The 19,692-nt window shown below is 41.6% G+C and overlaps 1 protein-coding gene and 1 non-coding gene across 2 annotated transcripts in view; one reads left to right on the top strand and one right to left on the bottom strand.

Annotated features, from left to right (window-relative positions):
* Positions 1-435: 435 nt before the first annotated feature.
* Positions 436-19,692, top strand: part of LOC129514073 (nuclear receptor coactivator 5-like) — a 34,274-nt gene continuing 15,017 nt past the window's right edge. The window contains exon 1 of the mRNA XM_055332643.1: positions 436-454. The gene's annotated coding sequence lies outside the window, so the exon portion shown is untranslated. The remainder of the gene's footprint in view (positions 455-19,692) is intronic.
* Positions 16,087-16,292, bottom strand: LOC129514310 (small nucleolar RNA U3). The gene has a single exon (XR_008665383.1). It is a non-coding gene; the product is annotated as a small nucleolar RNA U3 (small nucleolar RNA).

Genomic DNA, 19,692 nt, shown 5'->3' with positions numbered 1-19,692 from the left:
TTGTCTTCTCTGCTTTATCCTGCGAACACTTTCTGGCACACACTTAATGGTGGTTGTTTTTTTGGGGGGGTTGTTGCTGCTGTTTTTGGCGCACACATAATTATTAAGTGTAAGAATGAGCACTAGAATGACTGTGTGACTGAAAACTTGAAAGACAAAGGAAAAGCCAGGGAGGGAGGGAGGGAGGAAAGGGGAAAAGCCGCAAGAAGGGCCTGGAAGACAGTTAGCCAGCCTGCGCCTTGCAGCCTTCGCGGCCTCGCAGCCTCCCAGCCGGCAGGGGCGCTGTGGGCGCTGTGGGCGGGGCCTGCGGGGGCGGGGCCTGCGGGGGGGGGCTGCGGGGGCGGGGCCGCAGGCGCGCAGGGCAAGGTGGGAGCGCAGAGGCTGGAGAGGAGGCGCGAGAGGCTGTCTGAGAGGCCGCCAGAGGGGCCGCGGCTGTACGCCTCGGTCAGGCCAGGTGAGTGCCTCGTGCCGAGGGCAGGGGCTGGGCCCCGCCTCGGTGCTTCCTTGTGCCGCTGACCACCTCCGGCAAGGAGAGCTGAGGGGGGCTGAGGGGGGCCGGTGCCTCAGAACCTGCGTTCCGGCTCCTCAGGGTCCTCCGTTTGCCCAGTTGAGAAGCGGCAGGTGGGCCAGCCGCGTTGCTGTGGGACGAGCCGGGCCGCCCCAGCGGCCTCTCCCGCGTCGCTCGCAGCCTCCCTGCCGGTCCTCCCCACAGCAGGGCGCTCTCTGGGCCGGCCCTGCCCCGGCTTCACTCTTCCCTCCGGGATTTACCGACGGGCAGATTAGGTGATTACCTCAGGCGTCTCGAGTCGGGCCGCGGCCGCGCGTGCGCCTGGGCGGGGTGACCCCGGGCGCGTCCCCTGACCTCTCTGTGCCCACATTTTCTCATCCCCCAAGTGGGGTAATCCTAGAACTTACCGTATAGGGTCTTTGGATGATTAAATGAGTTAATATGGATAAAGATTTAGAGCAGACACAGTCTCCTGTCGCACCATCTCCAAAGCGCCTCCACTTCCCCTGCCCGTTACCATGTGTAGTTGTAAGTTTGCTTCAGGGATTATTTAATGACCGTTTTTGGCTGTTTAATGTTTGGTTAATTTTTTTTTCTTGAGAGATTTTATTTACTTATTCCTGAGAGACACAGGCAGAGGGAGAAGCAGGCTCCATGCAGGGAGCCCCGTGTGGGACTCGATCCCGGGACCCCAGGATGACGCCCTGGGCTGAAGGCAGGCGCCAAACCGCTGCGCCACCCAGGGATCCCATAATGTTCGTGGTTAATAAATTATTCCCGTTGAGGGCAGGGCAGGGCAGCGCGCTCACTTGCTCGCCCTTGTATTCCCTGCACCAAGCTGGTTGCCTGAGTGGGGGAGTCTGAAGCCAGGGTTGCCCGGGCTGGGAGTACAGGGGTGATCAGGGTTGCGCCTTCAGTCCGAAAGGCGCATTGGAGCGGGTCTGGCATGGTTGGGTCTTATTTGGGGAGCTCAGTGTCTGGGAAAAAAAATCAGTTAAGGTTAGTGTTACTCTTGAAGGAAAGGTGCCTGGCTGGGGCAGTAGGAGGAGCGTGTGACTCGACCTCAGGGATCCTGAGTTTGGGCCCCTGCTTTGGGTGTAGACAATACTTAAATAAACTTGAATTAAAAAGATGCGACTCATGAAGGAATTGAATCTTGAAAGCTCCAAACTGAGATTTCTGGGTTTTTTGGTTGGTTCGTTCGTTTTTTGGGGTCATCTCTGTATTTCAACTTTGTCCCAGTCCTAGGGGGCAGTAGGGTCCAAGAGGCTACCTATTTTGCAAGGTAAATGCCTGCTGCCTTGGCTCGGCCATAATGGAGGCATGAGAGCAGACAAGAGGCTACCTGCAATTCAGTGCTGGTTTTCTAATTCTGCTCTTAGTTAAGTGTTGGCAACGCCATTGCGTTCTCACTACCCACTAGTGTGGGTAGTTTCTAGGGTGAGGTTTTATTTTGCTAGTTCCCGTGGCAAGGCTGACCTGTGGTATGACCCTGTTCAGGAGCTCCTGGTGGGAAAATTTGTTTCCTCCTTACATATTTGTCAGTTGACAACTACAGAATTTTTTTGTTATACTTCTAAGGAGTTGCAAAGGCTATCACGACCTGTTCTGTGGTTTTCATGTGCGGTGTTTTAATCCTATTGGAGTAAAATCTAGAAATTGTATATTTCACTCGTTTAGTTTATACAAATTGTATTTATGGCAGAACACCTATCTGAACAAATTGTCCCTCACTGTGCAACCCAGAAATCTGAGTTCACTTTTTAAAAACAACTTATTGAGATATAGAATTTACATATCACATAATTTGCTCATTTTAATTTTAATGATTTTTTTAAAGATTTTATTTATTCATGAGAGACACACAGAGAGAGAGAGAGAGAGAGAGAGGAGAGAGAGGCAGAGACAGGCAGAGGGAGAAGCAGGCTCCATGCAGGGAGCCCGATGTGGGACTCATCCCGAGGATAGGGAAGTGGGTAAGGAGCCTCAGCCTGTGGTCAGGTCCTCTCAATGACCTCCTACACCAATAATATGTAGTCTTTTTTGATTGGCTATCACTTTAGCATACTGGTTTTGAGATTCATCCATGTTGTAGCATCTCAGTATTTAATTCCTTTTTATTGGTGAATAGTATTTCATGGTATGAATATCCCACATTTTTTTCTTTTTACCTGTTCACCAGTTGATGGACATTGGAATTGTTTTCATCTTTTGGCTATTGTGAATGATGCTCCCATGGACATTCACACACAATTCTGTGTGTGGACTTGTGTTTCATTTTTCTTGGCTAGGTAGGTTAAATTGCTATTTATGTTTATTTAACTTTTTAAGAATCTGCCAGACTGCTTTCAAAGTGGCTTTTACATTCCCACCAGCAAAGTGTGAGAGTTCCAGTTTCTTCACATCCTCACTAACACTTGTCATTTTGATTATACCCATCCTAGTAAGTGTGAATTACGTTCTCATTGTGATTTAAACAACAAAGCAAAAACTGAGAACATAGTCTATAGTGTTGTAATAGTGTTGTATGGTGACAGGTGGTAGCTATACTTGTGGTGAGCACAGCATATAGACTTTCTGAGTCACTTAGTCACTGTGTAGTGCACCAGAAACTAATGTAACGTGTATCACCTACACTTCAATTTAAAGAATCGTGTTAAAAAAAAAAAAAAAGAATAGTGGTAAAACGCACATGACAAAATTGCCATCTTAACTTTTTTTTTTTTTAAAGATGTTTATTTATTTTTAGAGAAACAGAGTGCATGTGTTGGGGGAGGGACAGAGGGAGAGGGAGAGAGAATTCCAAGCAGATTACTTGCCAATCACAGCCAAAAATCGACTCAGAAGCTCAACTGAGTGAGCCACCCAGGTGCCCCCATCTTAACCACTTTTTAAAGTGTATTCCCCTTATTGTGCAGTCAAATCTCCAGGACTTTTTCATTTTGTAAAAATGGAACTCCTTGCACATTAAACAACTCCCTACTCTTCCTCCTAATCCACTATTCTACTTTCTGTTTCTTTATATTTGACTATTCTACGTATCCCATATAAATGGATTGATACAGTATTTGCCCTTTTGTGACTGGCTTATTTCATCTAGCATAATGTCCTCAAGATTCATACATGGTGTAGCATATGTCAGAATTTCCTTCCTTTTTTTTTTTTTTAAATATTTTTTCTTTATTTATTTATGATAGTCACAGAGAGAGAGAGAGAGGCAGAGACACAGGCAGAGGGAGAAGAAGACTCCATCCACCGGGAGCCCGACGTGGGATTCGATCCCGGGTCTCCAGGATCGCGCCCTGGGCCAAAGGCAGGCGCCAAACCGCTGCGCCACCCAGGGATCCCTTTCCTTCCTTTTTTAAGTCTCAGTAATATTCCATGGTGTGTATATACCACATTTTGTGTATTCATTCTTCCACTGGTGGACTTTTTGGGTTGCTTGTACCTTTTGGCTATTATGTGTGAACAATGTCGCTATGAACATGAGTGTACAAACATCTCTTGAGACCTTGCCTTCAGTTCTTTTGGGTATATACCCAGAAGTGGAATTATTGAATGATATGGTAATTCTATTTTTAATTGTTTGAGGAACTGCCATTCTGTTTTCTATAGTAGCTACACCATTTCACATGCACCAACGGTGTGCAAACATTCCAGTTCCTACACACCTTAACCAATGTTTATTATTTTGTTTTTTGATAGTTTTTTGAAGAATTATAGCCATTCTTGTGGGTGTGACATCATTATAGTTTTGATTTGCACTTGTCTTATGACTGATGTTGAGCACCTTTTCATGTGTTTTATGCCATGTGTACATTTTCTTTGAAAAAATGTCTATTCAAATCTCTTGCCCATTTTAGGGGTGCCTGGGTAGCTCGGTTGAGTGTCTGACTCTTGGTTTTGGCTCAGGTCATGATCTCTGGGTCCTGGGATTGAGCCCCTAAGCTGGACTCCATGCTCAGAACAGAGTATGCTTGTCACTCTTCCTCTATTCTTCCCTCCTCTTGTTCTCTCTCTTTCTCAAATAAATGAATAAATAAATAAAATCTTTTTTTTTTAAGAGACGTAGGCAGAGAGAGAAGCAGGCTCCATGCAGGGAGATGTAGGACTCGATCTCAGGTCTCAAGGATCACACCCTGGGCCAAAGGCAGGTGCTCAACTGCTGAGCCACCCAAGCATCTCATTAAATAAAATCTTTAAAAAAACAAATCTTTTGCTCATTTTAAAATTCGGTTATTTTTCTTTTTATTAATGAATTGTAAGAGTTCCTTATATGTACTGAACACAAGTTGTTTATCATTATAAGATTTACAAATCTATTTATTTATAAAGATTTTTTTTTTTTTATTTACTCATGAGAGACACACAGAGAGAGAGGCAGAGACACAAGCAGAGGGAAAAGCAGGCTCCAATGCAGGGAGCCTGACGTGGGACTCGATCCCGGGTCTCCAGGATCAGGCCCTGGGCTGAAGGGGGTGCTAAACTGCTGAACCACCCGGGCTGCTCTATAAATCTTTTTAAATGATATCTTTTCAAGCCCCAAATTTTAAAATTTTGGAAAAAATCAACTTTTCAATTTTTTAAGGTGTTTTTTTTTTTTTTCCTTCTTTTAAGAGAGCATGAGGTAGAGGGGAAGGGACAGAGATCAAGGGAGAGAGAGAATCTTTTTTTTTTTTTTTAAAGATTTTATTTATTTATTCATGATAGAGAGGGAGAGACAGAGACAGAGACACAGGCAGAAGCAGGCTCCATGGAGGGAGCCCGACATGGGACTTGATCCTGGTACTCCAGGATCAGGCCCTGGGCTGAAGGCAGTGCTAAACCGCTGGGCCACCAGGGCTGCCCGGAGAGAGAGAATCTTAAGCATGCTCCATGCTCAACACAGAGCCCGACGTGGGGCTTGATCTCATGACCCTGAAATCAGGACCTGAGCTGAAATCAAGAATTGAACACTTAACTGACTAAGCCACCTAGGTTCTCCCCAACTTGTCAACTCTTAAATGCTTGTGCTTTTGGTGTTATATCCAAGAAATCTTTCTCTGACTCAAGGTTGTGAATATTTACTCCTGTGTTTTTCCCCAAGAGTTTTATACTTTTGACTTTTTCATTTAGGTCTGCAGTCCATTTCATTTTTAGTTGATTATTGGTTTGGTGTAATCAAACTTATCCATCCTTATGTTGAACATTCCACTCTTCTAGGATGGACAGTGCTTAGAGCCATTTAGGAATTAGATGAAATAAGGCTCTGTTCCTTTCAGTATCTTTTATTGAAATTGTTTGCATTACTCTGCCTTCTCCACTTACTTTAATCTCATTCTGAATTTTTTATGCTGGGGCAATCCAAGTAAGATTCTGGGTGGTGAGCAGTTGGATCTTTCTTTTGTGTAGTGGGATAGGGTGATTGAGCAACAGGAGAGGAGAAGGAGGTCACAGGTCTTTTCTCAGCTCGTTAGATCAAATCCATGTGGGAAAGGGCATTATGGAAGCAGAGGGCCTGAAATTGTATTCAGAGTATCCATTATGCTCGTGCTCTCCACAGAATGTCTTCCTATCCCTAGCTTCATGTACCCAATTTGAAGACTGCTGCTTAAGATTCATGTCAAGTGTTGGCACGGTTGGGGAGAAATTGAAATCCTCATGGGTTATTGGTGAAAATGTAAAATAGTATAGCATATGTGGCAAACTGGCAGTTCCTCAAAGAGTTAAACATAATAACTGGGTCACCCAGCATTTCCACTCCTAAGTGTGTGCCCAAGAGAATTGAATATGTGTTCACACAAAAATTTATTACATAAATGTTCATAGCAGCATTGTTCATAATAGCCAATAAGTGGAAACAGCCCAAATGATCGTAATCTGGTAAACGGATGAACAAGTGGTACATCCATACAGTGGAATATTGTTTAGCCTTAAAAAAGGAACAAATACTGATGTATCCCACAACATCTCAAAGCATGCTAAATCAGAGGCCAGACATAAAAAGAGAGCATTTATATAAGATGTCTGAAATACATAATTCCAGAGAGACTGGAAGTACATTACTGGTTGCCAGAGCATAGAGAGTGAGTGACTACTGCTGAATTTTTTGTCAGGGGTGGGGGGAGGTGGGCGTTGATGAGATAGTTCTGGAATTATGTAAGTGGTGATGGTTGCATAACTATGTGAATGTACTGAAAAACACATATGATAAAATGTACCCTTTTAAAGGTAAATTTTATGGTGTGTATTATGTCATTTAAAATAATGGAGGGGTACCTGGGTGGCACAGTTCGTTGAGCAGCTGAGTCTTTTTTTTTTTTTTTTTTTTTTTAATTTTTTTATTTATGATAGTCACACAGAGAGAGAGAGAGAGAGAGAGAGAGAGAGAGAGAGGCAGAGACACAGGCAGAGGGATAAGCAGGCTCCATGCACCGGGAGCCCGACGTGGGATTCGATCCCGGGTCTCCAGGATCGCGCCCTGGGCCAAAGGCAGGCGCCAAACCACTGCGCCACCCAGGGATCCCCCGAGCAGCTGAGTCTTAATTTCTGCTTTGGTTATGATCTCAAGGTTGTGAGGTAGAGCCCCACATTGGTCTCTGTGCTCAACGTACAGTCTGCTTGAGATTCTTCCTCCATCCCTCCCCACTACCATATGCACACACACATGCGAGCTTGCATGCTTTCTCTCTCTCTAATAAATAAATCTTTAAAAAAAAATAATGGAAAGCCATCCTTGCTGGCCCCAGATCTGGCCAGTATGCTGGACAGTATGTTTTGTGTTGGTTTGGCTTTGCCATGTCTCTTTAACAAGCATCACATGGTTCTAAAGGAAGACAGGACACCCAAGTGGAATAAAGTTTGTATGAACTAAAACTCACATTGCCACTGTGAGTTTTAGTTCTTACTTACTTCTTTTCCTTTTCTCCAATCTGTGAGCCTTTTTCCCAGTCCTCCCTGCATCTTCCCTAGGTGTTGTGTTGACCTAGACTTTTTCTGTAGCAGAGAAATAGAGCTGGGGAGTGTATCTCAGGGTTGTGATTAACTTCTTGTTGTGTTTGCTTGAAAATTGGTATGATGGGATGCAGGGTGGAGGACCTTAACATTGCTGCTCATTAATGTTTCACAGTGCTATTGATATTGTGAAATGGTTTTCTAATTTAATCCTAAAAAAAAAAAAAAGGCAATTTATTTTCCTAGGACTTAAGATGTCTTCATCAGCTAGGCTTCACAGAAGACAATATGGAAGATCTTCAGTAGCTAAAAGGTAAAGTGAAATGTTCTTTGGTTTTTAGGTGTCCCTAGGGTAAAATAGTAAAATTAGATGAAGATGTAAATGCAGATATCAAGATTTAATTTTAGCACTTGTTGCTGATTTTGCTTTTAGTTTATATAATTTACAAAATGACATTCTTTTCAATCTTCTAAGAGCAAAAATAATGCCTTTTTTTAAACTTCTTATTTTGAAATATATACTCATAGGAAGTGCAGTAAGTATTTGTTTTTAAATATTCAAACAACATGCATAACACAGAAAAGTGCAAATCTTCTATAAGCGCACTCCTGAGCATTTGCCACTGTTAACAGCTTGGTATGTGCTCTTTATGCTTTTTGTTATATTGCTTAGAGAAATCTGTGAACAAACTAACTTATTGATTTTTACATGTTTGAAGGTAATTTTCAAATTTAATTGTATACTCAGCGTTTTACCTCTGCAACCACCAAAACAGTTACCATCAAATCTTTGCACTTTTTTTTTTCTTGCAATGTTAGTTTAGACATTCCTTAGAGGCTTTATGGCCCTTACTCAGAGCCTTGTTACTTCCAGAGAGCCGGGGTTGGTCCCCCAGGACCCACTGTGGCCTTGCTTCTCAAACTTAGGGCTGCCTAAGAGTCAATTGAAGAGCTTGTTAAAATGCAGATTCCCAGGCCCTGGGCCTGCAGGATTTTGAAGCCTCGGGCCCAGGGAGCTGCACGTTTATATATTATTCAGCTGTTGGTATTGGAACCACTTCAAGAATCTTGTATCATCAAATTGCTGGTATCAGTTATCTGAGAAACTTGGCAGCCTGCTGAGCCTAGCTACACCCACCACCAATCACTAGTTGTGCTTGGTTGGAGTCAGGGTGCCTGACTAGTGTGGGTGCTACTGGAGGTCTGGGTACACGCACTAATCTCTTAGGATGGTCCCTGTTACAGCCCTGGTGTCCAGCTTACTGCCTGCCTTATACAGAGCAGGCACTCCTTGGATATCTGCTGATTGGTGTTGAACAAATGAACAAACATATATTTGCTTTCCACTCCCATAGCACATTTGAAATGGGGAATAGGGATCCCTGGGTGGCGCAGCGGTTTGGCGCCTGCCTTTGGCCCAGGGTGTTATCCTGGAGACCCGGGATCGAGTCCCACGTCGGGCTCCTGGTGCATGGAGCCTGCTTCTCCCTCTGCCTGTGTCTCTGCCCCCCTCTCTCTGTGTGACTATCATAAATAAATAAAAATTTAAAAAAAATGAAATGGGGAATAAGCAGCAATCATAGACTATAGCCTCAAACGAAAGTAGGGGAAAAATGTAAAAGGCAGACAGAAATATTAAACGTCATAGATATTCTGGACCACGTATTAGTTTTCCATTTCTGCTGTGTCAGATTATCCTACATTTAGCAGTTTAAAAGAACACATTTGTTACCTTACAGTTCTGTAGGTCAGAAGTGCAACCTGGGTCTCACCAGATTATAAAATCAAGATGTCAGCAGGCTGTGTTCCTCTCTGGAGAGGTTGTAAGAGAAAGCACATGTCCTTGCTTGTTCAGAATGTTGGTAGAATTCAGTTCCTTACAGTTGTAGGACTGAGGTCTGCATTTCCTTGCTGGCTGGCAGCTGAGGGCCATTCACAGCTTCAGAGGCCACTGGCATTTCTGGCTTGAGACCGACTTCGTCTGTCTTCAGAGCCAGTTCCTGTCAAGCTTCAGATCCCTCTTCCCACTCATCTTTCCCGACTGCAGCCCAGAAAGGTTCTCTGCTTTTAAGGACTCTTGTGATTATATTGTGCACATTCAGATATTCAGATCTGTACCCTTGTCTTGAAGTCTGTGTCTTTAATCACCTCTCTAAAGCCCCTTTGGCACATAAACTAACATATTCATAAGCTCCAGTGGCTTTTTTTTTTTAAACGTATTCATTAGAAACAACAGAGGCAGAGACATAGACAGGAAGAAGCAGGCTCCTCGCCGGAATCCCAACACGGGACTCAATCCCAGACAGTGATCACACCCGGAGCCAAAGGCTCAACCGCTGAGCCACCCAGGCATCCTAGCTCCCGCACTTTTGATATGGTTGTGTCTATAGACCATTCTGCCTGTCACAGGCCATTAGGACCAGTGGTCTCAGTATTCCTTGAGAGCTTTGCTTTGTCATAGGATAGCACAATTCTAAGATGCCGTTCATTAAAGAAACAACAAAAAGAACTTCTTGTCATAGAAAATTTCAAACATAAGCAGAAGTAGAGAAACTGTAAAACATGTATTCATCACTTTATTCTAGTGACTCTTGGCTTGTCTTGGGTCTAGTCTTCTCACCTTAGCTTGAAATTATTTTAAAGCAAATCTCAAAGAACATATTTATATGTTTATGTTTTAATATGTATTTCTGGAAGCTAAGAACGCGGTTTTTATTACATAGTCACTCTTTTTTTTTTTTATGATAGTCACAGAGAGAGAGAGAGAGAGGCAGAGACACAGGCAGAGGGAGAAGCAGGCTCCATGCACCGGGAGCCCGACGTGGGATTTGATCCCGGGTCTCCAGGATCGCGCCCTGGGCCAAAGGCAGGCGCCAAACCGCTGCGCCACCCAGGGATCCCCCATAGTCACTCTTTATTAATATAACTTGCCTATATCAATAAATTTTTTTTTTTAAGATTTCACTTATTTATTCATGAGAGACAGAGAGAGAGAGAGGCAGAGACATAGGCAGAGGGAGAAGCAAGCTCCATGCAGGGAGCCCGACGTGGGACTCAATCACGGGTCTCCAGGATCAGGTGGGCGCTAAACCGCTGAGCCACCTGGGCTGCCCCCTATATCAATAATTTAATATCATTAGATATCTAGACACTTTATATTTTCTTCATTATCTTATAGTTATTTAATTTGAATTGAAATTTAAATAAAGCCTACATATTAAATTTAGTAGATATCTTTTTTTTAATTTTTATTTATTTATGATAGTCACACACGAGAGAGAGAGAGAGAGAGAGAGAGAGAGGCAGAGACACAGGTAGAGGGAGAAGCAGGCTCCATGAACTGGGAGCCCGAGGTGGGATTCGATCCCGGGTCTCCAGGATCGCGCCCTGGGCCAAAGGCAGGTGCTAAACCGCTGCACCACCCAGGGATCCTAGTAGATATCTCTTATTGGATAAAGTATATATAACATAAAAATTAGAGACAGAACATAAAGACTTCTAACTCTGGGAAATGAACTAGGGGTGGTGGAGGGGGAGGAGTGTGGGGGGTGGGGGTGAATGGGTGACGGGCACTGAGGGGTACACTTGACGGGATGAGCACTGGGTGTTATTCTGTATGTTGGTAAATTGAACACCAATAAAAATTAATTTATAAAAAAAAAAAAACATAAAAATTACTATTTAACCTTTTTTTAAAAAAAAGATGTGTTTATTTATCTGAGAGAGAGCTAGAGAGAGCATGAGCAGGAGGAGGGACATGGGGACAGGGAAAGGGTGAAGCAGGCTATCCCTACATGGGGCTTGATCCAGGACCCTGAGATAATGAGTTGAAGGCAGCCGCTTAACTGCCTGAGCCACCCAGGCACCCCCCATTTAACCATTTTTAAGATTACAGTTTAGTGCCATTAAGTGTGTTCACATTATTGTGCAACCATTATCACCATCCATCTCCAGAGCTTTTTCATCTTCCCAGACTGAATCTCTGTGCCTGTGAAACAATTACTGCCCAATTCCCCTCCTCATAGCCTGTATCAGAGTCCTTTTTAAAAAATTTACCATCTAGGGCAGCCTGGGTGGCCCAGCGGTTTAGCGCCGCCTTCAGCCCAGGGTGTGATCATAATTAAAAAAAAATTACCATCTTAATCATTTTTAATTGTACAATTCAGTAGTGCTAAGTATATTTGCATTGCTGTGAACAGCTCTGTAGAGCTGTATATCCTGCAGAACTGAAACTGTACCTATTAAAAAAGTCCCCTTTTCCCTACCCCAGGTTTTACAACCATCATTCTACTTCCCATTTCTACAAATTTGACAGGTTTAGTGTTGTGTTCTGCCCCACCTATTGATGGTGACGCTCTCATCTAGGAATGCTTGAGGCACTCGCCTGGTCCTGTCTTACAGCGAGCTCCATGGGGACCTGGGCTGTGACTGGATCCTTTTGGTTCTTAATGATCGCAGGTTGTACCTAAGCAAAAACAGTAAGGAAATTTTGAGGAACAGGACTTATTACACGCAAGTCCTAGAGGGTTTGTGGTACAAGTGAGGTCCCACGTAGAGAGACAGGGATAAAGGGAGGAGCTAGGGCTCTGATTTTATTGGGATCCAAGGGTAGAATGTCAGGGTTTTTTAGGGGTTACTCATTATTGGCTAATTTGATGCGTAAAAGCAGAAATGAGGGCATGGGAGAGTGGAAGCAGGGTCACTCAAGTGGTCAGTTATCTAAATCACCCAGGATTTTCTGTAAGAGGAACTTAACGGGTGTGGGTGACCTAGTTCCTAATCTGGTTGTTTTACCTAGTGATTGTGTCATACATCTGGCAATATGTTTATTCAAGAGAGATATCTTTTGAAATGGATATCTTGACAATCAGAAGCGTAATGTCAGGAACTTACCCTACATTTAGTTACCTCATGTAAGTGAAATCGTATAATATTTGTACTTTTGTGACTGATTTATTTCACTTAGTATAATATCCTCAAGGTTCATACACGTTGTAGCATGTTATAGGATTTCCTTCCTTTTAAGGCAGGATATTCCATTGTATATATGACAGTTAATTTTATATATTAACTTGGCTGGATCATGGGGTGCCCAGGTATTCGATCAGACGTGGTTCTGGCCGTTTCTGTGATGGTGTTTTAGGATGAGATTAACATTTAAATTGGTGGGTTTTGAGTAAAGGAGATTGCCCTCCAAAATGTGAATGGCCCTTATCCAATCAGTTAAAAGCCTGAATAGAACAAAAAAGATCCACCTCTTTTAGCAATTGAGAATTCTCCAGTAGACTGCGATTGGACTTCAACTGCCACATCAGGCTCTTGCTAGTTCTTCAGCAGACTACCTTCAGACTCAGTATGGAACACTGGCTCTCTTGGGTTGCCAGCCTGTCATGTTACCCTGCAGATTTTAAACATGTGAGCCTCTGTAGTCAGATGAACCAGTTACTTATAATAAATATGTGTGTATACATCATGTTGGTTCTGTTTCTCTGGAGAACTAACAAATACAGTATGTATAAACCACATTTTGTTTTTCCATTCTTCCATCAATGGACATTTTGATTGCTTCCACTTCTTGACGATTATGAATAATTTTGCTATGGACATGGATGTGCAAATATCTCTTACATGTTGCAGTTCTTTTGGATATATACCAAGAAGTGGGATTGCTGGATCATATGAATGTTCTAATTTTAATTTTTTGAGGAGCTGCCAGATTATTTTCCATAGCTATTGCACCATTTTATAATCTCGCCAACAATGCAGAGGTTCCAACTGCTTCACAACCCCACCAATACTTGTTTCGGTTTTTTTGGTAGTAGCCATCCTAATGGGTCTGAAGTGGTAGTGTTTTTTGTTTGTTTTTTGGTTTGGTTTTTGGTTTTTTTCTTTACGTAAGCTCTGTGCCCAATGTGGGACTTAAATTTACAATCCAAAAATCAAGGGTTGCATGCTCTATAGACTGAGCCAGCCAGGTGCACCTTATTGTGGTTTTGATTTGCGTTTTTCTGATGATTAGTGAAGTTGAGCATCTTTTTAGCTGCTGACTGCCTATTTGTATACCTTGGAGAAGTGTCTGTTCAAGTCCTTTGCACATTTTTGGGTTGGGTTGTTTGTTTTTTTTGTTGTTGTTGTTGAGTTGTAGGAATTCTTTATATATTTGACATATAAGAGTCTTATCAGGAATGTCTGGGTGGCTCAGTGGTTGAGCGTCTGCCTTTGGCTCAGGGCATGATTCCGGAGTTCCAGGATCAAGTCCTACATTGGGCTCCCTGTGAGGAGCCCGCTTCTTCCTCTGCCTATATTCTGCCTTCTCTCTGTGTTTCTCATGAATAAATAGATAAAATCTTTTTAAAAAGACTCTTATCAAATATATAATTTATAGATATTTTCTCCCATTTGTGGGTTGCCTGTAATTGTGACTTTAATGTGCAAAATTTTTAAATTTTCATATAGTCCAATTTATCTATTTTTTTCTTTTGTCTTTGCTTTTTAGTGTAGCATCCAAGAAATCATTGCCAGATCTAGTGTCAGAAAGCTTCCCCCCGTTTTCTCCTAAAGCTTTATTTTTTTAAGATTTTATTTATTCAGGGATCCCTGGGTGGCGCAGCGGTTTGGCGCCTGCCTTTGGCCCAGGGCACGATCCTGGAGACCCGGGATCGAATCCCACATCGGGCTCCCGGTGCATGGAGCCTGCTTCTCCCTCTGCCTGTGTCTCTGCCTCTCTCTCTCATTCTGTGTGACTATCATAAATAAATAAAAATTTAAAAAAATATTTTATTTATTCAAAAAAAAAGATTTTATTTATTTATTCATGAGAGACACAGAGCGAGAGAGGCAGAGACACAGGCAGAGGGAGAAGCAGGCTCCATGCAGGGAGCCCGACGTGGGACTCGATCCCGGGTCTCCAGGATCACACTCTGGGCCAAAGGCAGGCGCCAAACCGCTGAGCCACCCAGGCTGCCCTCCAACTTCATTCTTTTGCATGTGGATGCTAGTTTTCCCAGCACAATTTATTGAAAAGACTGTCCTTTTCTCATTGAATGGTCTTGGTACTTCTTAAAAAATTATTTAACCCTTATATGTGAGAGTATATTTTGGGCTTTCTTTTCTGTTCTTTTGGTCTATATATGTTTTTATGACAGTACCACACTGTTTTCATTACTGTACTTTTTATAAGTTTTGAAATTAGGCAGTATGAAACTTCCAACCTTGTTCTTTTTTTCAAGATTATTTTGATTATTTTGGGTCCCTTGGAATTCCATATGAATTTTAGGATGGAGTTTTCTACTCCTGCAGAAAAGTCATTGGGATTTTTTTTTTTTAAGATTTTATTTATTATTCATTCATGATAGACCTAGAGAGAGACAGAGGCAGAGACACAGGCAGAGGAAGAAGCAGGCTCCATGCCGGGAGCCTGACGTGGGACTCGATTCCGGGACTCCAGGATCACACCCTGGGCCAAAGGCAGGCGCTGAACCGCTGAACCACCCAGGGACCCAAGTCATTGGGAGTTTCATAGAAATTGCATTGAATCTATAGATTGTTTACAGTAGTACTGTACATCTTAGTACTAAATATTCCAATATATGAAGATGGGATATCTTTCCATTTATTGGTGTCTTCTTCATTTCTTTCAACAGCACTTAATAGTTTTCAGTATACATAGTCTTTGACCTCCTTGTTTTATTCCTAAGTATTTTATTCTTTATCTTGCTCTTGTAAATGGAATTGTTTTCTTAATTTCCTTTCATATTGTTCATTGTTAGTGTATAGAACTGCAACTGGTTTTTGCAAGTTGAATTTGTGCCCTACAATTTAGTTTAATTTGTTTATTCGTTCTAACAGGTTTTTTTTTTTTTTTTTTTTTTTTTTTTTAGTTTTTGGTGCAATCTCTGTAGGGTTTTCCCTACATATATAACATCATGCCATCAACAGAGATACTATTACTTTTTTTCCAATTTGGATACCTTTTATTTCTTTCTTTTGCTTACTTGCTGTGGCTAGGACCAGCATTATGTTGGAAAGAAGTAGTGAAAGTGGGCATGTTTGTCTTGGTCCAGATCTTAGAGGAAGAACTTGCAGTCTCACCATTGAGCATGATGTTAGCTTTGGGCTTTTCATATGTAGCTTTTATTATGTTGAAGTAGTTTACTTGTATTTTTAGTTTGTAGAGTGCTTGTATAGTAATTTTTTTTTAAATCATGGAAGTATGTTGAATTTTGTCAAATGCTTCCTGCACCAATTGAAATGTTCATGTGAGTTTTTCCTTCATCCTGTTAGTGCAGAGTTTCACATTGATTGATTTTTTTTTAATGTATATATATGTTGAATCATCCTTGCATTAAAGGGATAAATTGTGCTTGGTTATGGTGTGTAATCATTTTCTTTATACTGTTAAATCCTGCTTGTGTTTTTTTGAAGATTTTTACAGCAATGTTTATAAATGACATGGGTGTATAGTTTTCTTGCATCTTTGTCCTGCTTTGGTATTAGGGTAATGCTGGCTTTATACAATGAGGGAGAAACTGTTCCCTTCTCTTCATTTTTTTGGAAGTTTGAGAAAGATCTGTGTTAATTCTTTAAATGTTTGGTGGAATTTACCAGTGAAGCCATCTGGTTTTGAACTCTTCCTTAAGGAGATTTTTTGTTTGTTTTTTCTCTTGCTGTCTAAAGTGAGGGGACAGTCCTCAGAGGCAAAAGAAAGCTGCAGAAGCACCACCCAGTGCTGGCTTCATGCTAGGGAGAAAATGCTAGGCCTATGCCCCCTCCTCATGGTTTTGGGTACTCTATACATTCAGAGAAACCTTTCTAGTAACAAACTATCGAAATGATCCCTGAATGAGGTCCTTTATGGAGTCTTTTAATTAATGATTCAGGCTTCTTACTAGTTAAAGATCTATTCAGTTTTTTATTTGTTCATAATTCAATCTTTGTAGGTTGTGTATTTCTAGGCTATCCAATTTGTTGTGTATAATTGCTCATAGTACTCTTTTTTTTTTAATAGTTATTTTAGAGAGAGAGAGAGAGAGAGAGAGAGAGAACTCGAATGTGCTCACAAGCGGGAGAGGGAGAGAGAATACCAAGCAGACTCCTGCGCTGAGCTCCACATGGCTCTTGATTCCACAATCCCAAGATCACATCCCTGGGATCACAACCAAGGCTGACAACAGGAGTTGGAAGTTCAACTGGTTGTGCCACCAATGTGCCCCCATAGTACACTCATAATCCTTCTTATTTGTGTAAAACTGGTAAAACTTTTTTATATCCTTTTAATTATTTGTGTGTTTTTTATTTTTTTTAATCCAGCTAAAGGCTTATCAATTTTGTTGATTGTTTTCAGAGACCCAACTCTTCATTTCATCGATTTTCTTCTATTGTTTTTCTAGTCTTTATTTATCTCTGATCTAACCTTATTTCCTTCCTTCTGCTAGCTTTGGGTTATTTGTTCTTTTTTCTAGTTCCTTAAGTGGTAAAGTTAGGTTGTTGATTTGAGATTTTTTTTTAATGTAAATGTTTACAGCTATACATTTTTCTCTTAGCATTACTTTCTCTACATCTCAGAAGTATTGCTATGTTGTGTTTTCATTTTCATCGTCTCAAGGTATTTTCTGATTTTCTTCTTCTTTTTTTTAAATATTTTATTTATTTATGAGAGATACGCAGAGAGAGGAAGAGGGAGAAGCAGGCCCCTCTCAGGGAGCTGGATGCTGGATCTGGACTTGATACCAAACCCAGGATCACGACCTGAGCCAAAGGCAGACACTCAACCACTGAGCCACTCAGGCATCCCTATTTTCTGATTTTCACTCTGGTTTCTTTGACCTGTTGTTGTTTAAAAGTTGAATTTCTCTGTTTTTTAGGATTTTTCAGTTTTTCTTCAGTTATTGATGTCTAATTTCATTCTATTATGACCAGTTAAAGATACTTTTTATGATCTCAATGTTTCTAAAATTATTAAGACTTGTTTTGTGACCTAACATGGTCTGTCCTTGGCAATGTTCTGTAGTGGTTGATGTCTCTTACGTCTAAAATCTATAGGTTCCCTCTTTTTTTTTTTTTTTTTTGTATTTTGTTATTAAAGAAGCAAGTCCTTTGTCTTCTAGATACAGTTTCCCACAGTCTAGGCCAGTTGCATCTTGTGGTGTCATTTTTTTTTTTAATATTTTTCTTATTTATTTGTGAAAGAGCAAATGAGAAAGTACAGCAGGGGGTAGGAGCAGAGGGAGAGGGAGAAGCAGACTCCCCTCTGAGCAGGGAGCCTGACACGGGGCTTGATCCCAGTACACCAGGATCATGACCTGAGCTGTAGGCTCAGATGCTTAACCAACTGAGCCATGAAGGCACACCTTGTGGAGTCATATAACTTGTCTTTGTCCCTCTTGTATTTCCAGCAAATTAGAGACAGGTCTAGAATTGTGACAGGATTCATGTTCTTTTTTTGGCAACATAATTCATTCCAAAAGTGATCTGCACTTCTATTGAAAAGAATCTTAATGCTGGGCAGCCTCTGTAGCTCAGCGGTTTAGCACTGCCTTCAGCCCAGGGCGTGATCCTGGAGACCTGGGGTCAAGTCCCACGTCCAGCTCCCAGCATGGAGCCTGCTTTTCCCTCACCTGTGTCTCTGCCTCTTTCTCTCTGTGTGTCTCTCATGCATAAATAAATAAAATCTTAAAAAAAAAAATCTTAATGCCTAGTTGTCTTTCTGTATATGTTGTTAGCAACCATTGATTTTTGTCTAGGTCAAATATTTACTGGTTGTTGCAGGATGTTTGATAATTTTTTATTCCATTATTTTCTCATTATTTATTAGTTGGACTACTTCTATAATATCCCCTTGTAAACAGTTTGGTTATTCTGAGATATAGTTCCAATTGGAAAGAAAAATCATTCATCTTAATAGTAGCTTTTTTTTTTTTAAGATTTTTTTATTTATTCATTTGAGAGAGTGAGTGAAAGCATCAGTAAGGGGGGAGAGTCATAGGGAGAGGGAGAAGCAGACTCCCTACTAAGCAGGAAAGCCTGATGCAGGGCTTGATCCCAGGACTCCAGGATTATGACCTGAGCCAAAGGCAGCCACTTAACTGAGTGAGACACCGAGGCACCCCTTAATAGTAACTTTTAAAAGGGGAATACACAACATCAAATGTATGTATTATTATAAGAAGGATCCCTAATTTCATATATGGAAAACAAAAAGTGCAGGTCTTAAATTTGAGAAAATATGGTCATGTTGGTCATAATTGACCTTGAATAGCCAACAAACAGACAAATGATGAAAGACTTTCAGCTGTTGAAGAAGGACAAGGGGAGTTTAGTACATTTTAGAAAGTACATTAGAAAAAGTGTAAAGTGAAATGCTTTGACATTACGTGCGTGTGTGTGTGTGTATGAACTGTCTTATATCCCAATGATACTGCTTTTTTTTTTTTTTAATTTATGATAGTCACACAGAGAGAGAGAGAGAGACAGAGGCATAGGCAGAGGGAGAAGCAGGCTCCATGCACGGGGAGCCCGAGGTGGGATTCGATCCCGGGTCTCCAGGATCGCGCCCTGGGCCAAAGGCAGGCGCTAAACCACTGTGCCACCCAGGGATCCCCCAATGATACTGCTTAATGAGAGGTTAACATATGTCAATCGACTTTCTTAGGTAGCACCTATAAGGTTTTTGGAAGAAGACAGAATAAAAAATACAAAGTAAAATTTTCCCAAGGCTATCTGTTTGATACACTTAAAATTCATAAATTTTCCCAGAATATAGATTTGGCAAGGAATACTTCCTAAAGAGTGGTTTTTTTTAATATCTTGTAGTTGCATGGGATATATAGAAGAGTAGAAGCACTAGAAATAAATTTTCCATGTTTATGTAGCTCTTTCTTTTCTTTTCTTTTCTTTTTTCTTTCTTTTCTTTTCTTTTTTTTCTCCTCTCCTCTCCTCTCCTCTTCTCTCCTCTCCACTCCTCCCTTCTCCTCTCCTCTTCTTCCTCTTCTCTTCTCTTCTCTTCTCTTCTCTTCTCTTCTCTTCTCTTCTCTTCTCTCTCTTCTCTTCTTTCAGATGGGAGAGGGAGAGGGAGAGAATCTTAAGCAGCCTCCATGCCCATTGTGGAGCCCAGCACACTATGTGATCTCTTGACCCTGGGATTATGACCTTTGCCAAAATCAAGAGTTGGATGCTTAACTAAATGAACCACCCAGGCAACCCCCATATTGTTCATTTCTAATAAGGTTTTGAATCACTTCATCTTCATGTGT

The sequence above is a fragment of the Nyctereutes procyonoides genome, unplaced genomic scaffold (genome assembly GCF_905146905.1).
Source record: "Nyctereutes procyonoides isolate TBG_1078 unplaced genomic scaffold, NYPRO_anot_genome, whole genome shotgun sequence".
In the NCBI taxonomy this organism is placed as follows: domain Eukaryota; kingdom Metazoa; phylum Chordata; class Mammalia; order Carnivora; family Canidae; genus Nyctereutes; species Nyctereutes procyonoides.
This window is presented reverse-complemented; position numbering and strand designations above follow the sequence as displayed.